Source organism: Xenopus laevis, chromosome 8S (genome assembly GCF_017654675.1).
Source record: "Xenopus laevis strain J_2021 chromosome 8S, Xenopus_laevis_v10.1, whole genome shotgun sequence".
NCBI lineage: Eukaryota > Metazoa > Chordata > Amphibia > Anura > Pipidae > Xenopus > Xenopus laevis.
The window spans coordinates 12,986,569-13,014,373 of NC_054386.1; the positions used below are offsets into that span (position 1 = coordinate 12,986,569).

Consider the following 27,805-nt stretch of genomic DNA (forward strand, 5'->3'; position numbering starts at 1 on the left):
CATAACTTTTTAAAAATTAAGAAAAAAAAAAAAAAGATTAGATCTGTAAAACATTGGGGCCATTTTATTTGCATGCTTTTTCTCAAGGTAGGGACACAGTAAATTGATCATCCACTTTCCTCAGCCTGCCTTTTGTACACAGGTAGAGGAAAGCAGATCCACTGTCATCTGTTCTTTCGTGTAGCCCTGTTGACAGGCACAGTATTGACCCTTGTGGAGCTACACCGAGCAAATATTGGTGTGGAATGTTGGCATTTTTATATCGAAATCTGCTTAATATAGCTCCACACAGGCTGGCGGCTTTTCATCAGTCGCATAGTGCAAAATATTCTGTGAAATCATGTATAACAATAACAAGGAAGTAATTACTAAAAATAGTGCAAGTAAATGATAAAATAGTAGGAGCACAGTTCTATTGCAGTGTAGGTGCTTTTGTGCAATGTGCCTGCCCTAAAGAGCTTACAGTCAAAGTGAGTAGGTTACTGGCAAAAATGTGAGGATAAAAGCACCAATTCATGTTGCTAACAGTATAGACCTAATATGCAAAAATGTACACCCAGTGCTCATTGGACAAGAATAGCCATTTTCCTGGTCATGCAGGATATGAGGAAGGGGAACTTTGTTGCTCTGAAACATTAGTCATTATTTAAGCTCTGAATGAGTCCAGGGTGCCCTGGAATTACTTGTGATTAGGGTTGCCACCTTTTTTTTATTATTTGTGGTTTTTTGAGTTATTTAGCTTTTTATCTAGCAGCATTCAAACTTGCAGTTTCAGCAATCTGGTTGCTAGGGACCAAATTAGCTCTAGCAACCTTGCACTGATTTGAATAAGAGACAGGAATATGAATAGGAGGGGGACTAAAATGAATAAGAAAATGTAGCAATAACAATACATTTGTAGCCTTACAGAGCAGTGACGGAACTAGGTGGGGGCGGGCCCTGGTGCGGACCGTGCAGCCGGGCCCCGCCCCCACCCTCGTCCGTGCGGCTGCAGCCGACTCCAGTGGGCGTGTGACTGCCGGGGGGCCCTGCGGGGTGCGGGCCCTGGCCCAATTGCACCCCCGGTAGTTACGCCACTGTTACAAAGCATTTGTTTTTTAGATGGGGTCAGTGACTCCTATTTGATAACTGGAAAGTCAGAGGAAGTGGCCAAATAATTAAAAACAATAAAAATGAAGGCCAGTTGGCTTCTTGATTAGCCATTCTATATCATACTAGAAGTTAACGTAAAGGTCAACCACTTTAAAGATCAAGAAGTGCAAATTTAGTTCAGTACAGTTTGATAGACAGACAGACAGACAGATAGATGATAGATAGAAAGAGACCCTCAAATCAAGGTCCTATTCTAGACAATAATAAATAGTATAGAGGTTATGAAGGCTTGTGGTGGGAAAAAAATAAAGAGCTAATTGTACTTTTTACAGAATGGGGCCCACTAGGGTTTGGGCCCATTGGGAGATCCTCTGGTACTCAGACAAGTCAGTCCAATGCTGGAATGGAGCATTTTTCTATGATATTACCCCAAAATTTGCTGACTACTGACACTGCACCTGTGCCAGGGTGTTAACAAAATACTGATGTTAGAAATCTTATTAACAGATAAGTTATATAAGGGCTCTTACACATGAGCGTTCCGACCTGCGCTCCCCTGCGTTCCGTTTTTTGGCGTTCAGCCGCAGGGGAGCGCAGGAATAGACGCAAGTCATTATTTGAAATGGGGCTGTACTCACTCAGGCGCGTGTAGGCGCCGAACGCAGGTTCAGACGCAACATGCTGCATTTTTCCTGCGTTCGGCGCCTACACGCGCCTGAGTGAGTACAGCCCCATTTCAAATAATGACTTGCGTCTATTCCTGCGCTCCCCTGCGGCTGAACGCCAAAAAACGGAGCGCAGGTCGGAACGCTCATGTGTAAGAGCCCTTAAAGTGCTCCTTTTATCTTGCCTTACTCCATAAGACACTCTATGGGGTAGCTGTAAAACAGAATAAAATAAGAAGTATGTTGCCTGGAGCAAAATAAACATTTTGAGGATAATATTGACACATGAGAAAAATATTAAGTCCTTGATGCAGACAGGAAAATTAAAACAGCCCCAGTTCAAAATGTTATAGGACATAAACAAGTACTGTGCATATATTAGGGAATAACAAGCTTTACCATCACTGAATTGTTTTGCTTTACTGGGCACTTCACCTCTGATTTATCTTATCAGTTTCCTGCCTGGGGTCTGCCTCAAGCATGGAAGAGTTTTGCATGAAATCAGTGCAACTAAGAACAGGTGCCTATTCATTCTTTCTCTCATTACATGCCTCATTACTCAGTGTAGATAAGAATCATCCTTTTGACAATTTGCGTTTGTTTGACTATTATTGGGGTTTTTTAACTCTGTAACTACACAGCAAGTATTAGTCCACATTTGCTTTTGTGTTTGTGTGTAGATGCGTGTGGTTCTTGTTATCCTGCGTTAACATAGTGTTACTATCAAGTTGTATTGGTTTGATTACACCTATCCCACCTGGGTGTTATTAAGCTGTATGAACTAATCAATAATATAGTGTGGATATCAAACATTATGAAATCACCCTAAGAAAGAAGCTTAAACAACTGGGCTTGTGGAAGGTTATCTATGGATAATTCCTTTGTGTATGGAACATGATCCTAATTCCTAACACATGCAATTAACTATAAATACAAAGGAAAAACACAAAGCATCTCTGGGGTCTGGTAAGTCCTAAATGTAATGAATAAAATTGCAGAACAAGATTTACTTGCAATAATTTAAAAGTGAATGTACCATGTAATAATTTGAGAGTTTCTGCTTTCATATCCATACTATTCTTGTGAAAACTGTAATTAACTTGTATATCATGTAACTAAGATGTAATGTATGTTTTATATACATTTGGATAAAGATACTTCCTTGTTTGCAATACAGGTATAGGATCCGGAAAACCCAATATCCAGAAAGCTCCGAATTACGGAATGGCTGTCGCACATAGACTCCATTTTATCCAAATAATCCAAATTTTTAAAAATTATTTCCTTTTTCTCTGTAATAATAAAACAGTAGCTTGTACTTGATCCAATTTAAGATATAATTAATCCTTATTGGAAGCAAAACAAGCCTATTGGGTTTATTTAATGTTTAAATGAATTTCTAGTAGATTTAAGGCATGAAGACCCAAATTACGGAAAGATCCATTATCTGGAAAACCCCAGGTCCCGAGCATTCTGGATAACAGGTCCCATACCTGCACCATCTTTGTATCTATGATTTTTCTAACTGTACAAGATCTATTTACTTTATAATTTTGAGATATGCATTTTGTTTTTATGTTCTTTTATTTGCCTTTGCACTATTCAGTCTTGTTTCTGACCATACATCCAAAGATAACATGGCAGAACCTTGGATGTAAGCACCATTAGGATCAAGAGACGACCAGCCTGTCAAGCTTCACACACACAAAGAAGCTCCAGGCCATCCATTTTGGGAGTGGGACTAGCGGGAGTCGGACTTGCACATACATTATTAATGGTCAGCCAAGTTGCTTTTGTTTGGGCTCACCACTGACCCCTTTGAAAAGATGTTTGGAGTCACCGTACAACCTGGGCTAGGATGGCACTGGGCTATATAGGTAATTATGTGATCAGTAAATGCCATTCAGACATTCAAGCTGCATAATATGGAAGTGGAAACCCCACCCTGCAGGCTTCATTATTATTCAGATAACTCAAGAATAAACCCTGGTGTGTCCACTTTTACTTCACTTGGAATTACTGCCCATGGGCGCTTGATAGAACTGTGACCACCCTGCTTACTTGGCAAAATCAGAGTCTACATTTATGGCCAGTTTGTCAGGCCATGCAGTCAAGCCTTAAAGGAACAGTTCAGTGTAAAAACAAAAACTGGGTAAATAGATAGGCTGTGCAAAATAAAAAAAATTTCAATATAGTTAGTTAGGCAAAAATGTAATGTATAAAGGCTGGAGTGACTGGATGTCTCACATAATAGCCAGAACACTACTTCCTGCTTTGCAGCTCTCTAACTCGCGACTTTAAGGGGGGCCACATGGGACATAACAGTTCAGTGAGTTTGCAATTGATCCTCAGCATTCAGCTCAGATTCAAAAGCAACAGATATGAGCCATGTGCCCCCCTCAATGGTAACCCATCAGTGGAAACCAAGAAAGCTTGGTTGATCCCAATGTTATTAATAGGGAAAAAAGATAAATATATAGGAAGGTCAGTATTTTTTTTCCAGAAAAGGTTGCAACCCTACCCACAGGGGTTACACACACTCACAATATGACTGACCCACAGACAGACACACTGAAAGGTTAAAATTATAAAGTACCCCCTCTTGTAAATTATAAGGATATTATAAGTTACCGAGGAGTTTCATGACCATATAAAAACATGAGGTCGAAGGCCAAGTGTTTTTATACAGGTCATGGAACTCCGAGGTAACTTTTAATATCCTCATATTTTGCAACAGGGCATACTTTATTTATTATAATACACAAGTTTCAGTGAGTCATGTGACAGAAATGACATCACTACTCACCGTTTATAGTAACATACATAGTAACATAGTAAGTAAGGTTGAAAAAAGACACATGTCCATCGAGTTCAACCCTTTTTTTTTTTTTTATATATATTAACTACCTATCTGCCAGTTGATCCAGAGGTAGGCAAAAAAACCCATCTGAAGCCTCTCCAATTTGCCTTAGAGGGGGAAAAATATCTTCCTGACTCCAAAATGGCAATCAGACTAGTCCCAGGATCAACTTGGACTATGAGCTATGACCCATAACCCTATATTCCCTTACTTGCTAAAAAGCCATCCAACCCCTTCTTAAAGCTATCTAATGTATCAGCCTGTACAACTGATTCAGGGAGAGAATTCCACATCTTCACAGATCTCACTGTAAAAAAAACCCCTTCCCAATATTTAGGTGGAACCTCTTTTCTTCTAATCGGAATGGGTGACCTTGTGTCAACTGGAAAGACCTACTGGTAAATAAAGCATTAGAGAGATTATTATATGATCCCCTTATATATTTATACATAGTCATCATATCACCCCTTAAGCGCCTCTTCTCCAGCGTGAACATCCCCAATTTGGCCAGTCTTTCCTCATAGCTAAGATTTTCAATACCTTTTACCAGCTTAGTTGCCCTTCTCTGTACCCTCTCTAATTCAATAATGTCCTGTTTGAGTGATGGAGACCAAAACTGTACGGCATATTCTAGATGGGGCCTTACCAGTGCTCTATACAGTGGAAGAATGACCCCCTCCTCCCGTGACTCTCTGCCCCATTTAATACAGCTCAAGACCTTATAACTGATGACATCAGAACTCCCCGTTTATAAGGATATCATTTACAAGATATTGATGGCTTTTGTGTATTATATTATGATACATTGATAATGTATGCATTTCTTTTTAGTACAACATTTCTATTAAATAGAATAGAAAATGATAAGCAGCTAAGCTGTTTTGTACTGTAGGAACTAGAATATGTCAATGAAAGAATTGGTTGTTGTAACTTAGTTTCTACCATGTTCTCTCTTGTAAACGTTCAATAAAGTATGTTGCTAGTTAAAAAAAAACAAAAAACCCAAAACAAAACAGCTCTGTGCTGAGCCAGAGGCAGGCGAGGGAGGGAGGCAGGGGGAGGGGCGGAGTTAGGCGCAGGGAGGGGCGGGGTTAGGCGCAGGGAGGGGTGGGAATGTGCAACGATAGGATCCAGCCAGTGTGGAGCGTTAATTCGGCTCCAGGCAGAGAGGAGAAGAGGCATCGGTGAGGCTCTGACAGACTGAGGGAGTAGGAAACTTTCCTCACTTTTCTTTCTTCACATCGCTCCTGGTTCTCCCCAAGGACTAACCCCCCTGTACTGCCATGCAGAATGATGCGCTCTCCCCGGGGATACAAGTAAGTGTGTGACTTGTGCACTGAGCTCCTGCTGCTACTGCTGCTCTTAGTCCTCTCTGCTTTGTGGCATCCCGGGAAGCCATCGCTAGTCTCTCATTAGGAAGTTCTTTGCATGAGGGGCTAGAGGCAGGGCTGTCACACACTAGGAATATGTCACACACGAAATATGTCACACACACAAGGGATATGTCACACACAAGAAATATGTCACACACACAAGGAATATGTCACACACAAGGGATATGTCACACACACAAGGAATATGTCACACACTAGAAATATCATACACACAAGGAATATGTCACACACGGGATATGTCACACACAAGGAATATGTCACACACACAAGGAATATGTCACACACGAAATATGTCACACACAAGAATTTTGTCACACACAAGGGGTATGTCACACACACACAAGGAATATGTCACACACAAGGAATATGTCACACACAAGGGATATGTCACACACAAGGAATATGTCACACACAAAATATGTCACACACAAGGAATATGTCACGCACAAGGGATATGTCACACACAAAATATGTCACACACAAGGAATATGTCACACACAAGGGATATGTCACACACAAAATATGTCACACACAAGGAATATGTCACACACAAGGGATATGTCACACACGAAATATGTCACACACAAGAAATTTGTCACACACAAGGAATATGTCACACACAAGGAATATGTCACACACAAGGAATATGTCACAAACAAGGAATATGTCACAAACAAGGAATATGTCACACACAAGATATATCATACACACAAGGAATATGTCACACACAAGGAATATGTCACACACAAGGAATATGTCACAAACAAGGAATATGTCACACACAAGATATATCATACACACAAGGAATATGTCACACACAAGGAATATGTCACACGCAAGGGATATGTCACACACAAGGAATATGTCACACACACGAAATATGTCACACACAAGGGATATGTCACACACAAGAGATATTTTACACACAAGGAATATATCACACACAAGGGATATGTCACACACAAGGGATATGTCACACACAAGGGATATGTCACACAAGGGATATGTCACACACAAGGGATATGTCACACACAAGAGATATTTTACACACAAGGAATATGTCACACACAAGGAATATGTCACACACACAAGGAATATGTCACACACAAGGAATATGTCACACACAAGGAATATGTCACACACAAGGAATATTTCACACACAAGGGATATGTCACACACAAGGGATATGTCACACACAAAATATGTCACACACAAGGAATATGTCACGCACAAGGGATATGTCACACACAAAATATGTCACACACAAGGAATATGTCACACACAAGGGATATGTCACACACAAAATATGTCACACACAAGGAATATGTCACACACAAGGGATATGTCACACACAAAATATGTCACACACAAGGAATATGTCACACACAAGGGATATGTCACACACGAAATATGTCACACACAAGAAATTTGTCACACACAAGGAATATGTCACACACAAGGAATATGTCACACACAAGATATATCATACACACAAGGAATATGTCACACACAAGGAATATGTCACACACAAGGAATATGTCACAAACAAGGAATATGTCACACACAAGATATATCATACACACAAGGAATATGTCACACACAAGGAATATGTCACACGCAAGGGATATGTCACACACAAGGAATATGTCACACACACGAAATATGTCACACACAAGGGATATGTCACACACAAGAGATATTTTACACACAAGGAATATATCACACACAAGGGATATGTCACACACAAGGGATATGTCACACACAAGGGATATGTCACACAAGGGATATGTCACACACAAGGGATATGTCACACACAAGAGATATTTTACACACAAGGAATATGTCACACACAAGGGATATGTCACACACAAGGGATATGTCACACACAAGGGATATGTCACACAAGGGATATGTCACACACAAGGAATATGTCACACACAAGGAATATGTTACACACAAGGGATATGTCACACACAAGAGATATTTTACACACAAGGAATATGTCACACACAAGGGATATGTCACACACAAGGGATATGTCACACACAAGGGATATGTCACACACAAGAAATTTGTCACACACAAGGAATATGTCACACACACAAGGAATATGTCACAAACAAGGAATATGTCACACACAAGGGATATGTTACACACAAGGGATATGTCACACACACAAGGAATGAGTTACTATCTTATGGGAATGCCAAGCAGTGCCTGTGACGTCAGCTCATTACACATGGACTGCTCCTTGGGCTGCATCTTCCTGGCATTTGGCAGCCGTGTAGATCCCCCTCAGACCTGCACCTGTTGTCACTCACACACAGAACGTACACACAATCAGAAGCCCAATATATCTGCCCATTAACACCAAATAATTATGTATTAGTTATTAGGGATGGTGTGACTTGGCACATGTGTAATGAATGCCGCTGAGCCATGCTGACTGCCCCTGGAAAATGTGAGAATGCTTAAGAGGGATGGGAGTCTGGGGTACAGAGCCCAAAATCCGGTAACTCCCGACTTCTACACAAGTCAGTCCTATTGCATGCTGGGTATTGTAGTCTTACAAAAAACTCGGCAGTTGGGAAATTGTTAAATAAAAATACATTACCCAACATGCACTGGAAGAATTATGCTTGGCACATTTGGGCAAGAAAAAACTTTGGCTGGTTTCCAAAGTACAAAGCAGCCAAAGGCCCAAAAAGTAGCCCAAATCCCTACCATGGCTAGTTTGTACTTTTATAACCAGCCAGGGCTTTAAATTAGTAGCCCAAATTGGCTGGAAAACCGCCAATCTGGCAACCCTGAAGTGTGAAGTTGCAGATCACCACAGTCTACTAGTGTGAAATTCTGCCACTCTCCATCCGTTTCTATGGGATTTTTACAGGCATATTTATCAAAGGATGAACTTTCCCTTTCACCCATTGATAAATACTCTTTTAAAAATCCCATGTAAATGAATGGAAAGCGGCGGAATTTCATTCTAGTGGACTGTGGCGACCTCTAACTTCACTCTTTGATAAATATGCCCACTGTGTTTCTGGGAATAATTACACCAGTGCTTTGGGCAACTGTGTGAAATACACAATATCACAGTCCGGAACCGTGACATTTTCATGGGCCGTTCCATTCTGAGCACTATTATTGTGATCAGTGCACTAGGCGTGAAATACTATATTAATGGTTGTCTGACAAATGTTCCCCTTATAGCTTTGCCTAATGGGAGTGTAACATTAATGACTGCCCCTAGTCTGCTCCCAGCAAGGCAGTACCTGCCCCAATAACTTTTAATTATGCCACCTTTAATATGTTTAACCCTGGAAGGGTTTTTGTGTCCTGGAAGAAACAGCTGCCACAACATATAAATGTTATAAATATGGAGAGAGCTTCATCCAAACACTTCAGCCATTCTGTTTATGTTCAGGCGCAATTCTGCCGTGTGTTTAGCATTGGTACAAGAGTTGAACTCATGGTTCATGGGAGAACTGGAGGAAAAAATGTGGGTGTAAGTATTTTTCTCAGCCAATAACGATTGTACTGTTTTAAGGAAATACATCAGTCCGTTCATTTTCAGCAAAAAAAAAAAGTTGGCGTCATTTTTGTGGTGTTAGTGTTTTTGTTGCTGATTTCACTGACAAAGTTACATTTTGCTGTTCCTGCTTAGTTGTGTTTGGAATTTTAAAAGATTTTTTGAAGGAACAGGTATTTTGGCTGTTGAAGATGGTACTGTATATCTGATTGACCTTAGGTTAATCACACACCACCTTGAGCCTCAGGCAGCAACATTTAGATTGTAAGCTCTGTGGGACCTAGAACAGTAATTATATTCTATAGCTTGCTCTGTGCAAACATATTTGGCTTTGACATATTTAGTGAAATTATATACATCATGGGGCAGATTTATCAAGGGTCGAATTTCGAATTGAAAAAACTGCGAAATTCGAATTCAAAAAGACCAACCGAAATTAAGTGTAAGTTTTTTTGGGTCGAATAGGTCAGTTTTCGATTGAATAGGTCCGTGTTCGGCCGAATTGTATGAATCAAAGGAATAGCACATTCAATCAGATTCAATTCGAAGTTTTCCCCCAAAAAAACTTTGATTTTTCTAAGTCCACCAATTGACTCCAAATAGGTTCTAGGAGGTCCCCCATAGGCTAAAACAGCAATTCGGTGGGTTTTAGATGGTGAATGGTTGAAGTCGAATTTTTAAAGAGACAGTGCATGATAAATTTTGATTTTCAAATCAAATTTGGACTATTCCCTATCGAAGTACACAAAAATAGCTCGAAATTCGAATTTTTTCAATTCGAAAATTCACCTTGACCTTTGATAAATCTGGCCCTATGTATATGCTGTGTGCTGTACAATATGGTGGTTTAAATTAAACAAGAAGAATTAGCATATTGATAAAGAAAACAGTGATCACTGCAGGATTTTGACGTAAATTTGAATGCAGCGGTTTGTTCCCAGGATGAGCTCCTGATAATGAGGCCTCATGGGGTTCCTTTTATAATGGGTCAGGCTAAGGACAAGTGTTCCTTTCTGCACAAATATGCCTAGTTTCTTTGCATCCTCATTGTACAACAGTGTAAAGTAATTATAAGGCCTAAAGTACAGTTTATTACCATATGAAAGAGTGAGAAACACTCAAAATAGGTCAAATGCCATTCATTCTTCAGACTTGACACAAATGTTATTGCATGTGCTGCCATACTGCATGTTGTGCAACTTTCATTGCACTAATCACATATTGCTGTAGTTTCACTCTAATCCTCTAATTCACTCTTTTCCTTCTGAAAAACACAAATGAATCAGCTTTGTCAGCAGCCGTTAACTACAAGTCTAAGCATCCTTAGCCAGAAAGTGTGGATCCTTGGCTTTGCTTAAAATATCTTAATACTGTATATGAATCTCAGTTGTAATGAATAGTAAAGAAGTGGCTGTATTTCTGCTGAAGTGCTTGTCTCAAAGTAATCATGTGAGTTTTAACTACAATAACATTTTTAATTTTATCATTTTCTGTAAAGAAGCTTGAATTCTTTCCTTTAGAGATTAATAAGATATTGAACTAATGCCCCTTTATACACCACGGGGCAAATTCACTAAGCGCCGAAGTGCCTAACGCTAGCGTCAATTCACTAGCGTTGGTAATTTTCGTTACTTCGCAAATTCACTAACGAACACTGGCGTAAATTCGCTAGTGTTACTTCGCACCCTTACGCCTGGCGAATTTTCGCAATGGACGTAACTACGCAAATTCACTAACGCGCGCATTGTACTGAACGCTACCTTTTACGCTAGACTTCCTTCGCCACCTCAGACCAGGCGAAGCGCAATAGAGTAGATAGGGATTGCTTCAAAAAAAGTTCAAATTTTTTCTAAGTCCCAAAAAACGCTGTGTTTTTGCTATATTATGGGTGATTGGCTGAAAAAGATCGAAAAATGTTTTGGGGCTCCCCTCCTTCCCCCCTACATTTCCTAACTCATGGCAACTTAACTATACAGTGGGCACATGTGTAGGGCAAAAAAAAAATTTTATTTGATGTTTTGAAGGTTTCCCAGGCATTTGTAGTGATTGTACGTATTCCTCCATTGAAATTTGAATATGGCGCCGTATGCAAATTAACCATCGCTAGCGTAACTTTGCTTCGCTTAGCGAATCAACTCTAGCGCAACTTCGCAACCTTACGCTACCCCTGAGCGCAACTTCGGATTTTAGTGAATTTGCGGAGCGCTGGCGAAGTGCGGCGAAGTGTGGGGAAGTTACGCCTGGCGCAACTACGAATCTTAGTGAATTTGCCCCCAAATTTCTGGTATTTCCTGCGTTGTACGTGTTTTTAGCTGCCCTTGGCACCTATGTGCTTTGCATTTTCCTTTATCGTTTTATTGCATTCAATTAGCCACAGGGTAAAGACGTTTGTAGGATTACTAAGGGCCTGGAATACTATTTCACTGTGCAAGAATGTTAGTCATTTCCTTTCAGGATACTGATGTTTCAGGGCATTAAATCCAAACAGAATGTTTTCATATGTACATCTGGGATACTGAATTTTTTACAAACCGTTCTGGTTCAAGACTTGCATAAAAAAAAAAAAAAAAGTCATGTTCTAGTTATATCTTGAATAATGAGGAACATGGCTGAGATTTACTATATCTTGTGTTAATAGATGCACTTGCCTTATTGCGGGTACTTTATGGCCAAGCTTGGGACAGCTGTGAAAAAATTACAACTCCTATTTGCAGACTAAGGTTGATGGGGGTTGTAGTTCTGGCATCCTGAATCTGTGTCTAACTATTTGTGGTACATTTGCCCTGCGTTGTGATGTCTGCTTGTTGCTGAATTGCTTGTGCAGCTGAAATTCGAGATGACACAGCTGGATTCTTCTGTTCTTGGGTCAGGGGCTGCCTCAGCCAAAATCTACTCATTAGACTTCATCATTCCAGAACTATTCCCTTTGGGATCACTTGGGGGCAGATTTATCAAGGGTCGAATTGAAAATTTAAATTCAAAATTCGAATTTTTTTATGGTCAATTCAAATTCGATTAGAATTTTTAAAAAATTTGAATTCAATTTTCGAGATTTATCATACTCTGGCCCTTTAAGGACCCGAATTCGACTATTCACCACCTAAAACCTGCCGAATTGCTGTTTAAGTCAATGGGGCGAAGTGAAAATTCGCCAGCGCGAGGTCATTTTGCCACTCTAGTCTACTTCTCTACTACTCTAGCGCTACTTCGCACCCTTACGCCAGGCAAAGTTACGCTATGGCGAAGGGACGTAACTACACTAATTCACTAATTTGCAGATTTTCGTGAAAGTTACCTCTTTCGCCAGACTTTACTTCACCACCTCAGACCAGGCGAAGTGCAATAGAGTAGATAGAGAGGGTTCAAAAAAGTTGAAATGTTTTCTATGTCCCAAAAAAAACGCTGGCGTCTTTTACTTTTTATGGGGTGATAGGCTGAAAAAGAATTTTTTTAGGGTACCCTCCTTCCCCCCTACATTTGATAACATATGGCACCTAAACTATACTGTGGGCACGTGTGTAGGGCATTAGAATACATTTATTAAGATTCCCTGGCCTTGAGTAGTGTAATGTGTTTTCTGCTGCATATACAGCCATTGTACTTTAAATGGACGCCGTATGCAAATTTCCGATAGCTAGCGTAACTTCGAACCCCTGATCGTAACATCGCTAGCGCTACTTCGCAAATGATTGGTAACTTGTGCGCAACTTTGGATCTTCGTGAATTTGCGCAGCCCTGGCGAATCTACGCCTGGCGAAGTGCAGCGAAGGCAATGCTGGTGCAACTTCTAAGGTAAGTAAATTTGCCCCGATGGGAGACATCCAGGGATCAATTTGGAGTTGTTTTTTTCAAATCTCAAATCAAATCATGTTTTTTAAATTCGAATCTAATTCGATTCGAGTTTTCAGGTCGATTTCATTTATCCGAGTTCGAAAAATTAGATTTTTTAAATACATTTCGATTGGTTGAATTTCGAATTTATGGGAGCTTAGGGGAGCTTTTAAAAACACTCATGAATTCGAAATTCGACTTTTGATAAATGTGCCTCCCAGAATTTCCGTTTTTTTTTTTTGTGCAAGGTTCATCATTGCAAGAAGTTTGATCGTTTCTAAACAAACATTGCTTTATGAATCAGAACTACTATAGATTTGCAATGCATTAATTGTTCCAGGTTTGGGAGACTTTCACCACTAAATCTAAATGACAGTGACAATAAATTGGATGCACTCCAATGAACCGATTATGTTATTTGGCTTAAGATCTGGCAGCATCCTTCAAGTTCTTTGGGGCTTTTATTTCCTTGTTCTAATTGAATAGAATATGCTTGGTAAATGTGGGTCTGTCAAAATGATTGCCTCTTAAGAACTGATATATGTTTTGATTTCATTAGGAGATGTATAAGCTCAGTAGTGCATAATTTTGTACCTTTTTAGTTCAGTTGTTTTTAAATTGTTCACCATAAACAAAGACTGTTTTCAATTGCTTTCCATCTTTTATATTTTACAGTTTTCCCAAAATGTAAGTTTACAGTTTAATGTTCTGTCTCTGGTGTTTCAGTCTGGCAACTCAGTGACCCAGGAAAATCTGAACTGTTACAATTTGTTACATTTAGTTGATACAATTAGTTTCTCAGCAGTATCTGTGGAATATTAGCAACTATTGTATCAATTCTAACACCTGCCTTTAATGAAACTCAGGGATTCTACTCAACTGGAACAAAGATAACAAATGTATCAATTTAAACAGTTAAAGAGTCGGCGACCCCCCCCCTCCCAGAGTTGCTTTAGAAAGTGAATAAAACTTTACACTTCAATATTAGAAAAACAGTCACAAATAGAAAGTAATTGGTAAAAGTCTTTATTTCTGGTGAACAATCTGAAATCAACTGAACTGAAAAATGTTTTGAAGGTGATCAACCACTTTAATTTATAGAACACATTTTTACCGGTGCATCCTGCCCTTAAAAATCCTGCCCTTAGTCTAAGATCCCTGTGAGATTCACACACCGCATGCACTCTAGGACCAGTTATTATCACTTAACCTGGGTTTCTGGAGGGTCTTTGGAGCAAGAAACCCAAATCACCTAAATGTGTAGTAAGATTCATGAATGTGCCTGGAACTGAGCACATGAAGCAAATTTTGGCCCAGTTAGATGCTAATAATACCTATTACTACCCACATGGGGTGGCATTGGTGCTATCTCTACTGGTGGAGAAAACACACATGTGGCAATAGCCTTAGAAATTAAACTGCCCTCTGGTTGCTTGGACTTATTTTCCTTAACAGCTCAGCATTTGGGAAGTCAGGCTGAAAGCTGAGGTTTACATAAGAAATCAAACCTTGTGGTCAACCATATTCTTTGGTTCATAGGGTCAGTGACCATGGCTACCAGAAATCATTTGTAGTTGCAGAAAGAGGAGTCAATTTAGGCCAATATTTAAAAAAACACAAAATAAAAACTAAGCAAGACCAACTAGAATCTTGAAAGCACTGATAATGATTAAAATTATTATTCAGGGGTTCTAGTTTGTTATGTGGGGACATATTTCTACAAGGAATGCCTGGGGCACTGGTATGCAGTTACCTTTAGACGTTTTTGTGGAGCACCAAAGCATATTGCATTAAATGCCTACATACCCAGCTCATGAAGGCACACAACATAAAAAGTAAATGAAAATAGTTAATTATAAGCCTATAGCAATTAGAGAACTCTGACAGTTCTTATGAGATCAACAGATAAACATGGAATAGCACTTCATCTGTGTCCGTTATGCCCCTTTGTGCACCTACTACTGTTGAATGATTGTGTTTGGTTACTCCCAAATTCAGAAAGAGCCTAAATGTAACCAGTGATAGAGGCATGTGCACAAGCAAACAGTTTTTAAGGTGGCCATACACTATTAGATCCGCTCGTTTGGCGAGGTCGCCAAATGAGCGAATCTTAACCCGAAATGCCCACTAACGGCTGGGCTATATCGGGTGAATCCGAACGTTCGACCCTGGGGCTGAATGATTGGATGACAATGCTGCAAATGGGTGCAGACGGGTGGCAGGACCCACATCAACTAGCCGATACGGTCCTGGATCGTAGAAAAATATCAAACTTAACCAATCGATATCTGCCCAATTTTTGGACCCGTCGGGAGCCCCCACACATGGGCAGATAAGCTGCCGAATCGGTCTATGCTTCATGGCATTGAGTCTGACCCTTGTTTAACCTTGTTTATCTTTTGTAGGGGTAGATCTGGGGTGATATTTTATACAAGGAATCAATGTAAAGATATCTATCAGTGTTGCAATATATAAGTGCAGGATCTTATGACTGGTGAAAACATAACATGGGTTTCTCATATTAAAGGGATTTCCAACACGATGATTCTAGTAAAGAATGGCCCCTCATACACTGCCAATGTAACGTTTTGCTTAGATGTTGCATTTCAGGATAACACTGGTAAAATTAAATCCAGGGGATTGTACAGGAATTAAAATATACATTAACTGTTAAGGTTTAGTTCAAATAATGTTTTCAAATACACTGTTGGCTACAGATTTTCATTATTAATATCAGACAAAACCATACAAGCTTACAATGGTGCTGGGCAACCACATTATATTATGTCCTTCTATTTAACCTAATCCTGATATGACGTGTCATTATGAGAACATATAAAGAGTTAAATGCATAAACATGTGCACGACACTTTTATAGCAATTAATGTGCATATTTTCACCTTATATCTTTCTAGAGGTATCTGTATGGTTTCACTGAATGCTTTAGGTTAGCATTCCACTTGTTTCTCTTGTTTGCGCTTGTGTTTGTGACTCAGATTCTCAACATCTTGAATGCCCAGCTTGAATGCTGTTTGGGGTGAAATTTTTTCCTAGATACTCATGGAAGCCCTGTGTTAAGGTTACTCATTCTCATGTGAATGCGTCACCAGTCAAAACACCCTTTGGGACATTAGTCTGCTAAATACGGCATGTAAATCAATTTCTCAAATATAGTATATTCCATTAGTCAAACACTATTTTTCTCCCCAACTTTCTACCTAATTTGTGCTATTTTAATTCTGTTTTAACTCAACTCAAATCATTACTCATGGCGTTCTTTTTGGTACAGGTGTATACCGCAATGTCTGCACAATGTTGTAGACAATCTTCATCACTAGCGTAAGACCTCCTGTACAACTAACTGAACATTGGCTTTACATTGATAACAGTGGTTTGGAACAATAAATCATTCTACTACTGATCCCATTGTGACATAAATTAGTGATAGTCAAAACTCAGTGTCATTGATTAAAACTATTGACTTTGCTGCAGTCCAGCCTGGAAAGGGGATAGGTTGCACTATCTTTACTGAAATGAAAATATCAGGAAAGAAGTAATATTGATGTTCAGGGGAAAATAATTAATATAAATAAAACATGGCAATGTCTCAGGAACTAATCATGGATATCTTTATAATAAACGATAGCTTGTAAATTATATTCTTATAATTGGTGTGTAGTGATTTAATTTCAGTCACATGACTAGATAATATATCCCCATTTGTAAAATATGAGGACATTAGAAGTCATCTCGGAGTTCCATGACCTGTATAAAAGTACCTGGCCTTCTTCCTCGTGCTTTTATATGGTGACTTTACTCCTCTGTGATGTTTAATACAAGTTTAGGATTCACTATCCGTTATCTAGAAACCCATTACCTAAATACACTCCATTTTAATCAAACAATACTCATTTTTACAAATTTTCTCTGAAATAATAAAACTGTTACTTTGTTTGATGCCAACGAAGATAAGAAGATAATTAGATTCATTCATATTGGTGGAGAAAAAATCCTACTGGAATTAATTAATGTTTAAATGATTTTTAGCAGACCCCTTATCAGTAAAACCCCATGTAAGGTCTTGAGTGGATAACCAGTCAAATACCTGTATCCTTATTTTACAATAGTGGGTACATTATTCAATGTATAGTACACAAGAGCCCTGACTATCTCTGATCATATTCTTATAAATGGTGCTCAGTAATGTCATTAGTTAGTGATATAGTTGTCGCATGACTCACAGTAACTTTTGTATTATAAAAAATAATGTACGCCTGTTCTAAAATGTCAAGATATAGTAAGTCTCCTTGGAGTTCCATAACGCGCGGCTTCATGCTTTTATATGGCTATGAAACTCTTTGTTGACTTCTGATATCCTTATAATTTACAATAGGGGGTACATGATTTCCTATAGTTTTTTTTACCATTTGAGTATGTTAATGGTTAATGGGGAATGTTGAGATTATTATAGGACAAGAAAGCCGCAGCAGTCCCAGAATCATCAGCAAGGCATTGATTTTAGATAATACGAGGGCTGTGAGTCGGGCATTATAATTGCATCACCTAAGGTAATGGAAAAGCTGGCAACAAATTGGCTTTTTTTTTTTTTTAAATAAATTTAAATGTAGACATGCAGAGTTTTAAGCAAAGGTCTGGAAAAATGAAAAACCTAGTCCACATTAATGTTAATTTGTACCAGATGCAGAGATGCATGTGACTTTCACGTCCGGATGATCTCAGCTGGTTTTGTGTAATGCAGGCATCCCAGATGGGATAGACAGATTATAGCTGTGGATACCAAATATGCAGTATAAAGGATTTATTTTTTGCTGTGCTGCTTATAAATGCTGATCTGAACTTCTTCAGACTCAACTGCTGCCAGTTCTGCACTCCCTCAAGCTACAGCATAGCCAAGTCATGATACCAGTGGCATTCTGGGGAATTACTTTCTATTTAGTGATAAAAATACTTGCAAACATGATTATACTTAAGAATTCTTTCCTAAAGGCATGAACGCAGAGCGTCTGGAATAAATACAAACACACGCCAAACTCATAATGATCATGCTTTGTCTTTAATTAGTGTAGCCTTTAAAGGAACATACCATTCCACTATAGGGACCATAAATAATAAACTGAGTATTTTTTATAACTGTATTTGTATATGGATTAAAATAAGAAATTAACCCCAATGGTTTCTTGTTCATATGAGAGAGTTTTATAGTTATTGAATATTATATTGACTCTTATATTGTAACTATCTAAAAACTTTTAATAAGGTGTTAGAAATAATTTTAAATGCAGAACGCAGTGTGTAGAAAAGGGCATTTTTTTTTAATTTTTCACACTGTGATCTGTATTGTGTAAATTGCCACAGGCTCAGTTTAACTTCATGACACTGCTCCTTGTCGGATTTTCAATAATGCAGAGGGGTAAGCCATCCTTTGGATATCTGGCCTTTAACTAGTTAGATATAGATTGCACAACCACTGTTTTGGCCCCATACACAGCTCAATAAGATGTTGTCTCTGACTGGATTGGCAGCTAATGCTCTCTGTAAAACCGGTGAGTTCTGATGTCATCAGTTATAAACGGTGAGTTCTGATGTCATTTCTGTCACATGACTCACTGAAACTTGTGTATTATAATAAATAAAGTACCCCCAGTTGCAAAATATGAGGATATTATAAGTTACCTCGGTGTTCCATGACCTATAGACAAACACTTGGCCTTCGGCCTAATGTTTTTATATGGTCATGAAACTCCTCGGTAATTTATAATCCTACATAATAAAGTTGAAGTGTCTCTGCGTCCAGTCCCTGTGTCCGTGGGATTGCGCTACTGCGCATGTGCCCCACGGACCGTCTGACTACATATGTTCTAGCGCCCATTAATTTAATGGGCTTAATGTCTAGTATCTTTATATTTTACAAGAGGGGGTACTTTATTCACTATATACTGACCAATGTGTATAGGAAATGGGATGACATTTGTTTCTGTGCATAAGGGTTTGAAAACATGTGTTTTATTGCTTAAACGTAACCAGTGTATGGTGGAGAAAGTGATGTGTATGACATTAGCCTAATGCCTACAAGGAATAGGGACCATAAGATTTCAACAAACAATTTTTCAGTGTTTATGCTGTCTGTGACTTCTGGGAGTACATAAATTAAAATGTCTTCCTAACAGTTATATCCTGAATTGCAGTAATTAAGCAGACTGTCAGCTGTACATTAGAAAGACATGGACATCATGAATACAGGACTGAAGAGCAGAACTATAGATTTGTCATACAACTGATTTATTTCAGCGTAGGGGCTTGACTTGGGCACTGAATTCTCAATTTATTCCAAAGCACAGTTTTTATAAAGGCTTTTCATAATAGAACAAATGTAATGTTAGGGGATGAAGGATATGTTGATGAAGGTTTATGTGTATTCAGGATATATTTGTGTAGTCTTGCTGTCTAGTACATGTTATAAAATCTTGGATGACTACAAAAATAATTAGCTTGAGATAGAAATGGCTTATTGAATGCTTGTACTGTCTTAGAATGTCCCTCCAGAGGCCAAATTAAGTCACAATGCAGTGAAAAGTAACAGATATGACCTGGTTAGATAATGCTGTATATAACTCTATGACCTGGATTTCCTCTGTATAGATGTTACTTGCTGATTGGTTCCAATGAGATTTATAATTTTGCCATAAAAAGTATTTACAGATGCTTTTAAATTACCCATCAGATCCCCCATGTTCCTCTATGAGGAGGCTGCCATATTTGAGCTTCAGCAGCCCTATGAGTGAAAAACAATCAACATGAGCTATAGGTAACTATTGATGTCCATTTAATATTTTGAATAATATTTTTTTACTGTTAGTAACACTTTAAGCTACAGACTGGTAACACTACCAGTAAAATTATAAGTAAAGTTTCTAAGCTTTGAGTACAGATTTAGGAGTGTTTGTTTTTAAAAACAAGAGTGAAAACACATTGGGATGACTGTACATTCATCCTGGGTATATTCATCCATCAAGTTTTACCTGATTGTGGTTACACAATAGCTAGACAGTGTTGGACTCTACCAGAAAACCTGAAATCCAACTCTCACAACAATCTGATGGAAATTGTACAAAATGATACAGACACTCCTGTACCCTGGCAGGTTAGTCTAACCCTGGTTAGAGTGCCAAAGGTCATATTTAAATAAAGTACATGATCTTTAAGGGTAAGGGCACATGCTAAGATTCGGGTAAATTAATCACCCTGAACGCCTTTCCATTGGCTAGAATCAAAATCGCCGGCGGGATGGCGCTCGGAGTGCTTCATTTTCTGAAGTCACCTGAAGTTTCCTCATTAGGCAACTTCGGATAACGAAGAGCTTCAAGTGCCATCCTGCTGGCTTTTTGGATTCTAGTTGGCAGGAAGGCTTTTTGGGGAGATTAGTCGCCAGAGGAAGAGTCGATTTATCACCGGGTGTTGAAATTTACCCGAATCTATGTTTGTGTATGTTCTGTGTATAAGTGCAGTACATTTGATTTATTTTGGCCTGATCATAATTATTTACAAAATAATTTATTTTGGCCTAATCACAATTAAGCCAGGTTCCTTGTGAGCAGTCACATATTAACACAGAAGCGTTGGTGTGTGTTACTCAGAATAAGAAAGCTATTAGAATGATTACACATGTATGAAGTCCTAGACTAACCTGGAGCAGGATAAGAATGCATCTCTCCATAGGCTACTTCTTGTTAGTAAATGGACCTAGTGTTTTAGTAGTTAGAACAGTGGTTGAATTATAAATTTCTGTTCTATTTTCCACTGTTGAGTCCACTGTTGAGTAGTCACGTGGCAATGTCATGCTAGTTTGGTTTGTGTTTTATTATTTATTTACAGTACTTGTCATCAGGGCTGCCATTAGAAATCACGGGGCCCCATACAACAGAATTTTTGGGGCCCCCTGGGCCCCGCCCACACTAGCGCTCAAGCCCCACCCCAGATCCAGCCCACTCCACCCAAGCCCCACTCCATCCCGCCCAAAGACCACACAGACATCAGCGCTAAAAAAGTAACCCCCTTACACACACACAAGTTATAAAAAGCTATTGATGGTCAGGGCTCCCTTATAAGTTAAAAAAAAAAAAAACATTGGTGCCAGGGCCCCCCTTACAAGTTAAAAAAAATTGGGGCCCCAAAAAATATTTTTAAAAAAAACATTGGTGCCAGGGCCCCCCTTACAAATGAAAAAAAAATTGGGGCCCCAAAAAATATTTTTTAAAAAAAACATTGGTGGCAGGGGCCTATAGAATATTAAAATAATACTGTGGTGGCCAGGGGATTAAAAAAAAAAAAAACCCACATTGGTGTTCAGTGGAATTGAACTCCTGGCTTCAGCTTCGCCTCCTTTCGTGACTTTGGGTCTTTTCGCCGCTTCAGGACTTCAGTTTCGGCTGTTTTCGTGACTTCATGTCTTTTCGCCACTTCGGCTTCGGCTATTTTCGTGACTTCAGGTCTTTTCGCCACTTCGGGAGTTCGGCTTCGGCTGTTTTCGTGGCTTCGGGTCCTTCGGCTGTTTGGGATGGCCACAGGCTTCGGCGCTCTCAAGGGGGGCCCGGCTCTTTTCAAAACTGCAGCACTGCCGGGCCCCCCTTCATGCCCGGGCCCAGGACACTTGTTCCCCCTGTCCCCCCTGATGGCGGCCCTGCTTGTCAATATTAGAAACCCCTCTTGTATTCAATCTACACACTGTTACTGTTTGTGCTGACTCTCTAGCTAGCTGACTCAGCACTAACCCTCATAGCTACTTTGCTCACTGTGTGTTCCACAATAAATATTGTTTGAAAATGTGGTTATAGGAGGCAGTGTACCCCCTTGTTTAACATGACTGCTATAAATAGTGCTTGTACTGAACATACTTTTTTCTGTTGTCTTAATCATAAAAAAACAATCATTTTTGTTATTTCTTGAGCTAAATAAGTTGCAAATAATTATCTACCTCGCAAGGACCAAACATGGAGTAGCTTTAATTCATTGGAGTCATGTTGTGTTCAGATTTTTATAAAATTACAAGCTGTTGACCTGAAAAGGTCTATTTTTTCTACTAAAGTAAAGTAGTAAAAGAGGTAGTACAATATGAGTAAATGCATGATTGGATAGGGGACTTGTCTTTTATCCCTGACTCCCTGATTGATGATGATTGATGCTAACTGCCTTTAGATTAATATTTTTGCAAAAAAATGATTTAGTGAGATACTGGATTGTGGAGGTTGCAGCTTCAGCTGGAGTTTTTGTTTACTGTCTTTAGTGTCCCTATAGATCTATCAGGGTGATTATGCTATAATTTAATAACAAAAGATTTTTTTTTTCGATCTTTCTCCAGCATGCGCTTGTGGCTCATGAGTTTTCATAAAACATGGGGAGGCACATTTATCAAGGGTCCAATTTTGAATTCATGTGAATTTGAAATTCACCAAGTCGAACTGTATTATTAAAATCAAATTTTTTATACTCAGACGAATTTAAACAACCCGAAAATTCAAATCGATTTCGATCAAACTCGATTTGCATTTTTTCTCTGAAAAAAACTCGAATGTCAGGAAGGCTGCAAGCATCTCCAAATTGATCCCTGTACCTCTCCCATTGACTTAACAGTTATTCGGCAGGTTTTAGGCAGTGAATAGTCGAATTCGAAGGGACAGAGTATGATAGATCTCTAAAATCAAATTCAAATTTATTTTTTTTTAGAAAATTTGAATTTTCAATTTGACCCTTGATAAATCTACTCCATAGGGGCATATTTATCAAGGGTCGAATTTAGAATTGAAAAAAATTCTAAATTCGAATTCAAAAAGACCAACCGAAATTAAGTCGAAGGTTTTTTTTGGTCGAATCGGACTGTTTTCTATTGAATAGGTACGTATTCGGCCAAATTGGAATCGTACGATTTGAAGGAAAAGCGCATTCGATTGAATTCAAATCTACGTTTTTCCCCTACAAAAACTTTGATTTTTCAAAGTCCACCAATTGACTCCAAATAGGTTATCGGAGGTCCCCCATAGGCTAAAACAGCAAATAGGCAGGTTTTAGATGGCGAATGGTCGAATTCGAATTTTTAAAGACAGTACATGATAAATTTTGAATTTTTACATTTTTTTCAAATTCGAATCTAATTTGGACTACTCCCTAGTCGAAGTACACAAAAAATAGCTTGAAATTGAATTTTTTTCATTCGAAAATTCACCGCGACCTTTGATAGATCTGCCCCATCATTTTAACCAGCTAAATTTTAGGTACCGTATATACTCGAGTATAAGCCGAGTTTTTCAGCTCCCAAAATATGCTGAAAAACTCTACTTCAGCTTATACTCGGGTCAAGCGCAAAAACGGTCGCCGGCGTCTAAGAATAGTCGCCGGCGTCCAAGAATAGTCTCCAAGAATATTCGCCAGTGTCCAAGAATGGTCGCCGGCACCTCCAATGGGAGCAGAAACCCTCAATTTTTTGATTGAAACTTACCAGAAGCTGCTGCATTTCTCACCCTAGGCTTATACTCGAGTCAATAAGCTTTCCCAGTTTTTGGAGGTAAAATTAGGTACCTCGGCTTATACTCGGGACGGCTTATACTCGAGTATATACGGTATTTGTAATCTTGGGAGGTGCAAAAGAGTGGAACTGAGGTCACAGTTTTCAGTCTTCAAAAATAACAAATAATAAACTGACTTCATGATTGCTGAACAGAAAATCTCTGCGGCTAATAGTATCTTTCCCATTTTTCTGATTTGAGACTATTTTGCTGTGGATGGGACAAAGGAAAAAGATACCTACTTGTTTTCCTAATTGTGGGTATTTATAGCAGCTCTACACTATTGTTCTTTTACCAGTTGCTGTGATAAAATGGAAGTTGTGTTTATTTTTTTTTATACAATTACAGCAGGAACCCAAGAACGTTTTGTATTATGCATCAAGAGTGAAAAGCATTTTGGTGCCTACTTCAGAAAGACAAGCCACATTTCCGTTTTCATTTATGTTTTCGGAATATTTTCGGTTCGAATTTGTCTAGATATGTTGTCTAGATGTTACAAACTGAACATTTGAATTGAATTAATTAGCCATGTTGTGACAAAATATGTAAATGAGGGCAAGAGCAAAAAAAACCAACAAAACGTTGTCTTATTTTCATTATATGCTATCATTAGAAACATAATTAATCTTCACGGCATTTAGTTTAGTCTAACACAACTGCTCATTGATTTGATCAGACAAATGGCACCTGCTGTTTGGCTGATATTGCTAGAAAGACTTTCATTATTGATTAATAACCAAATTAACAGATGATTCCGTGTGCAAAAGCAAATAAGGCTGCATACTACTGACCTTTACTATTGATGATGCCCCTGTTAATCTGTAGTTCTTGGTCTCTCTCCTGGGTACCGCACGTGACCAATGGCAACAATATCAAACCATTAGTTGGTGCTATCAAGGGATTGGGTGTGTGCGGGTAATGAGAGCCCCGTAATTAAGCCTTGTGCGTGATTGGCAAAGATTCCCCCTTAAATTCATTGCAAATAGAAACCTTATCCCAGGAAGATTCTAAACTGTAAATCCCCCCCCCCCCCCCCAAAGCAGTATATGGAACCTTTCAGGCTAAGGCTTTTGTTTGCCTTTCCCTTACATTTCTATTTTCACCCCCTCCTTCCCAATTTATGCTTTCTACTTCCTTTCAGTTCACGTTTTTGTTTTCTCCATGCTCTCGCTTTTTCCTTAACCCCTCACATCCCTGCACAACATCTTTTTCTTCCCCTTTTCATTTCTCTGACCTCTGCAGTTCATTCTACCCTTGACAGTCTCTTTGCTGGTCCATAGCTATTGTTGTGCCTTTCCTTTCAGTTTCCTCTTGCTTTCCTGTCCTTGCTTCCTTCTTCCTCTTTTTATGCCTCTAGGTTTTGTTTTAATGAAATGGTTTTTGGTTTTTGAGTTGTTAAAAGGTTTTTGCTGATGATTATAATGTGTAACAAACACTTGGGGGCCGATTCACTAAGGGTCGAATATCGAGGGTTAATGAACCCTCGATATTCGACCAGGAATTAAAATCCTTCGACTTCGAATATCGAAGTCGAAGGAATTAGCGCAGATAGTTCGATCGAACGATCGAAGGATAATTCCTTCGATCGAACGATAAAATCCTTCGAATCAAACGATTCGAAGGATTTTAATCCAACGATCGAAGGAATATCCTTCGATCAAAAAAAGTTAGCCAAGCCTATGGGGACCTTCCCCATAGGCTAACATTGACTTCGGTAGCTTTTAGATGGCGAACTAGGGGGTCGAAGTTTTTTTTAAATAGACAGTACTTCGACTATCGAATGGTCGAATAGTCGAACGATTTTTACTTCGAATCCTTCGATTCGAAGTCGTAGTCGAAGGTCGAAGTAGCCCATTTGATGGTCGAAGTAGCCCAAAAAATAACTTCAAAATTCGAAGCTTTTTACCTTCGAATCCTTCACTCGAAGTTAGCGAATCGGCCCCTTGAACATAACACAGTAGTATGTATTACATACAATCAATCGCTGAGACCTGTGTGCACACATTTCTTTTGTGTTGCTTTTAGACCTATCATTGTGTAAATGTGTGTTGACAGCTGACCCAAAAAGCTGTTAAAATAAGCAGATGTGGCTCCTTTTAGACCCGTATAACAGGACACTGTGGGTGATCTGAACGCTTCTTTCAACTGGTTGTCATGAATATTCGGATATGTACTTTCTGCTGTTTTTGGATGACATTACTGTCAAATAAAAGGCAGGATGAAACCCCTGCTGCGATAGGAAAGTATTACTGGCAAACGACTGTTTCTTTAAATGCCAAAGGCGCACTTGGATATCCTTAAAGTAAGCCTGAGCAATGATCTCCGCATGAAATTTGGAAAACAAATATACATACTGCTCCCTGAGTACCTGCTCTGTTTACAGCCATCCCCTGACCTCAGCTCAAAAGTAAGATCTGTTTAGAATAACACAGGAACAACGCTTGTAATTCTGCAGCACACTGCAAATATTAAAAGTCTGTCTATTAAAACACTAAAGGGATAACTAACTTGGTTGTTCTGTTGAGAAAGCCCTTTACTGAGGCAGGAGCTACTGTTGCAGAATAATGTCAAATGGCACAATATGGAGGAAATATTTCAAAACTATTTACTGCTTGTCAAAAGGTGACAATACACTGGATAACTGGTATCTCACCAGCTGGCTTGTATTTTATGATTTAACCATCTACATTGATGAACTCATTGCATTGACCTCTTTAGCTGATGAGCTTATCTGAGCAGAAGGGAGCGAGTTGTGCAAAACACATAAAGTTCTTAATATTTATTAATTGATGTTTTGGGACTTATAAGCATCAAACAATGAAAATGTACCTGGCAAGCCACGCAGCTTGAACTGCATATCTATGCGTGTGTATTTCTACATTATGATTAACTATAAAGCATAAAAGTGCATCTATATTTATATTTTTCCACCTTCATATTTGAGGGCCGCTCCCTCAGTGTCCACGCAGTGGAATAAATTTCAACAGACTCTGCGGGACGGGTGTGTCGGACAAATGTTTTGCTCACTTAGGAAACCATTAGCTTGAGGTTTCTTGGGGGGGGGGTCCATTTGCTTGCTGGCCATGCTCAACATGACTAACAGAGGCTGGCAAGAATAGATAATACGTGGCGATACCAGTTGTCATACTATGCTATGCTATGGTTTATGGAAAGTAATGTATTAAAATATAAAATAATGCTTTGGCTTGGAGCTCCAAAACATGGATGCTGGGGTTGACCTGATTAGGACAGTTAGCTGGTTTGTCAGACATCAATGTAACTTATTTTGCAACAAAGTAGCATATTGCACTCCTTCATTTCTTGTTGTTTTTAGAACTACTCATTTTTGTATGTTTCATGGTGACACGCCAACAAAGTTAAAACATCACCTGACAGTCTGGACACCTAAAGGGACATTCTCTGACAACAGACAGATTTGTTACAATTTATATTTCTTGCCTTGTTCCTATGTCTGAGAGATGTTGAGTTTAAATATTTTCGGTCAGTATTCTAGGGTTTTGAAGTTTGTATGTTTTCCCTGTGTCTGCATGGGTTTCCTCCCACACTCCAAAAACATACAGGCAGGTTACCGTAATTGACTTCTGATAAAATTTACCCTACTGTATATGAGATCCAAACGCATCAGTTAATAGTGCTGCATCTGCAGAATTCTGCACTGAAATCCATTTTTTAAAAAAGAAAACTGATTTTTTATATTTTATTTTTAAATCTGACATGGGGCAATTTCCCACTGGTCATGTGACTTTGCAATTAACCCTATGCCTGGTATTAGACATACTTAAAGGGATCCTGTCATCAGAAAACATGTTTTTTTCAAAAGCATTAGTTAATAG

At 38.9% G+C, this 27,805-nt stretch overlaps 1 protein-coding gene across 3 annotated transcripts in view; it reads left to right on the forward strand.

Moving 5' to 3' along the window:
* frmd6.S (FERM domain containing 6 S homeolog) overlaps positions 1-27,805 on the forward strand; it is a 115,647-nt gene that overhangs the window by 47,368 nt on the left and 40,474 nt on the right. Inside the window, exon 1 of one of the 3 annotated variants that reach the window (XM_041574718.1) lies at positions 2,589-2,723. The exons of 1 other annotated variant lie outside the window; for it this stretch is intronic. The gene's annotated coding sequence lies outside the window, so the exon portion shown is untranslated. Of the gene's footprint in view, positions 1-2,588; positions 2,724-5,740; positions 5,934-27,805 lie in introns of those variants that run through there. One more of the 3 variants, XM_018232346.2, reaches the window with a different exon arrangement.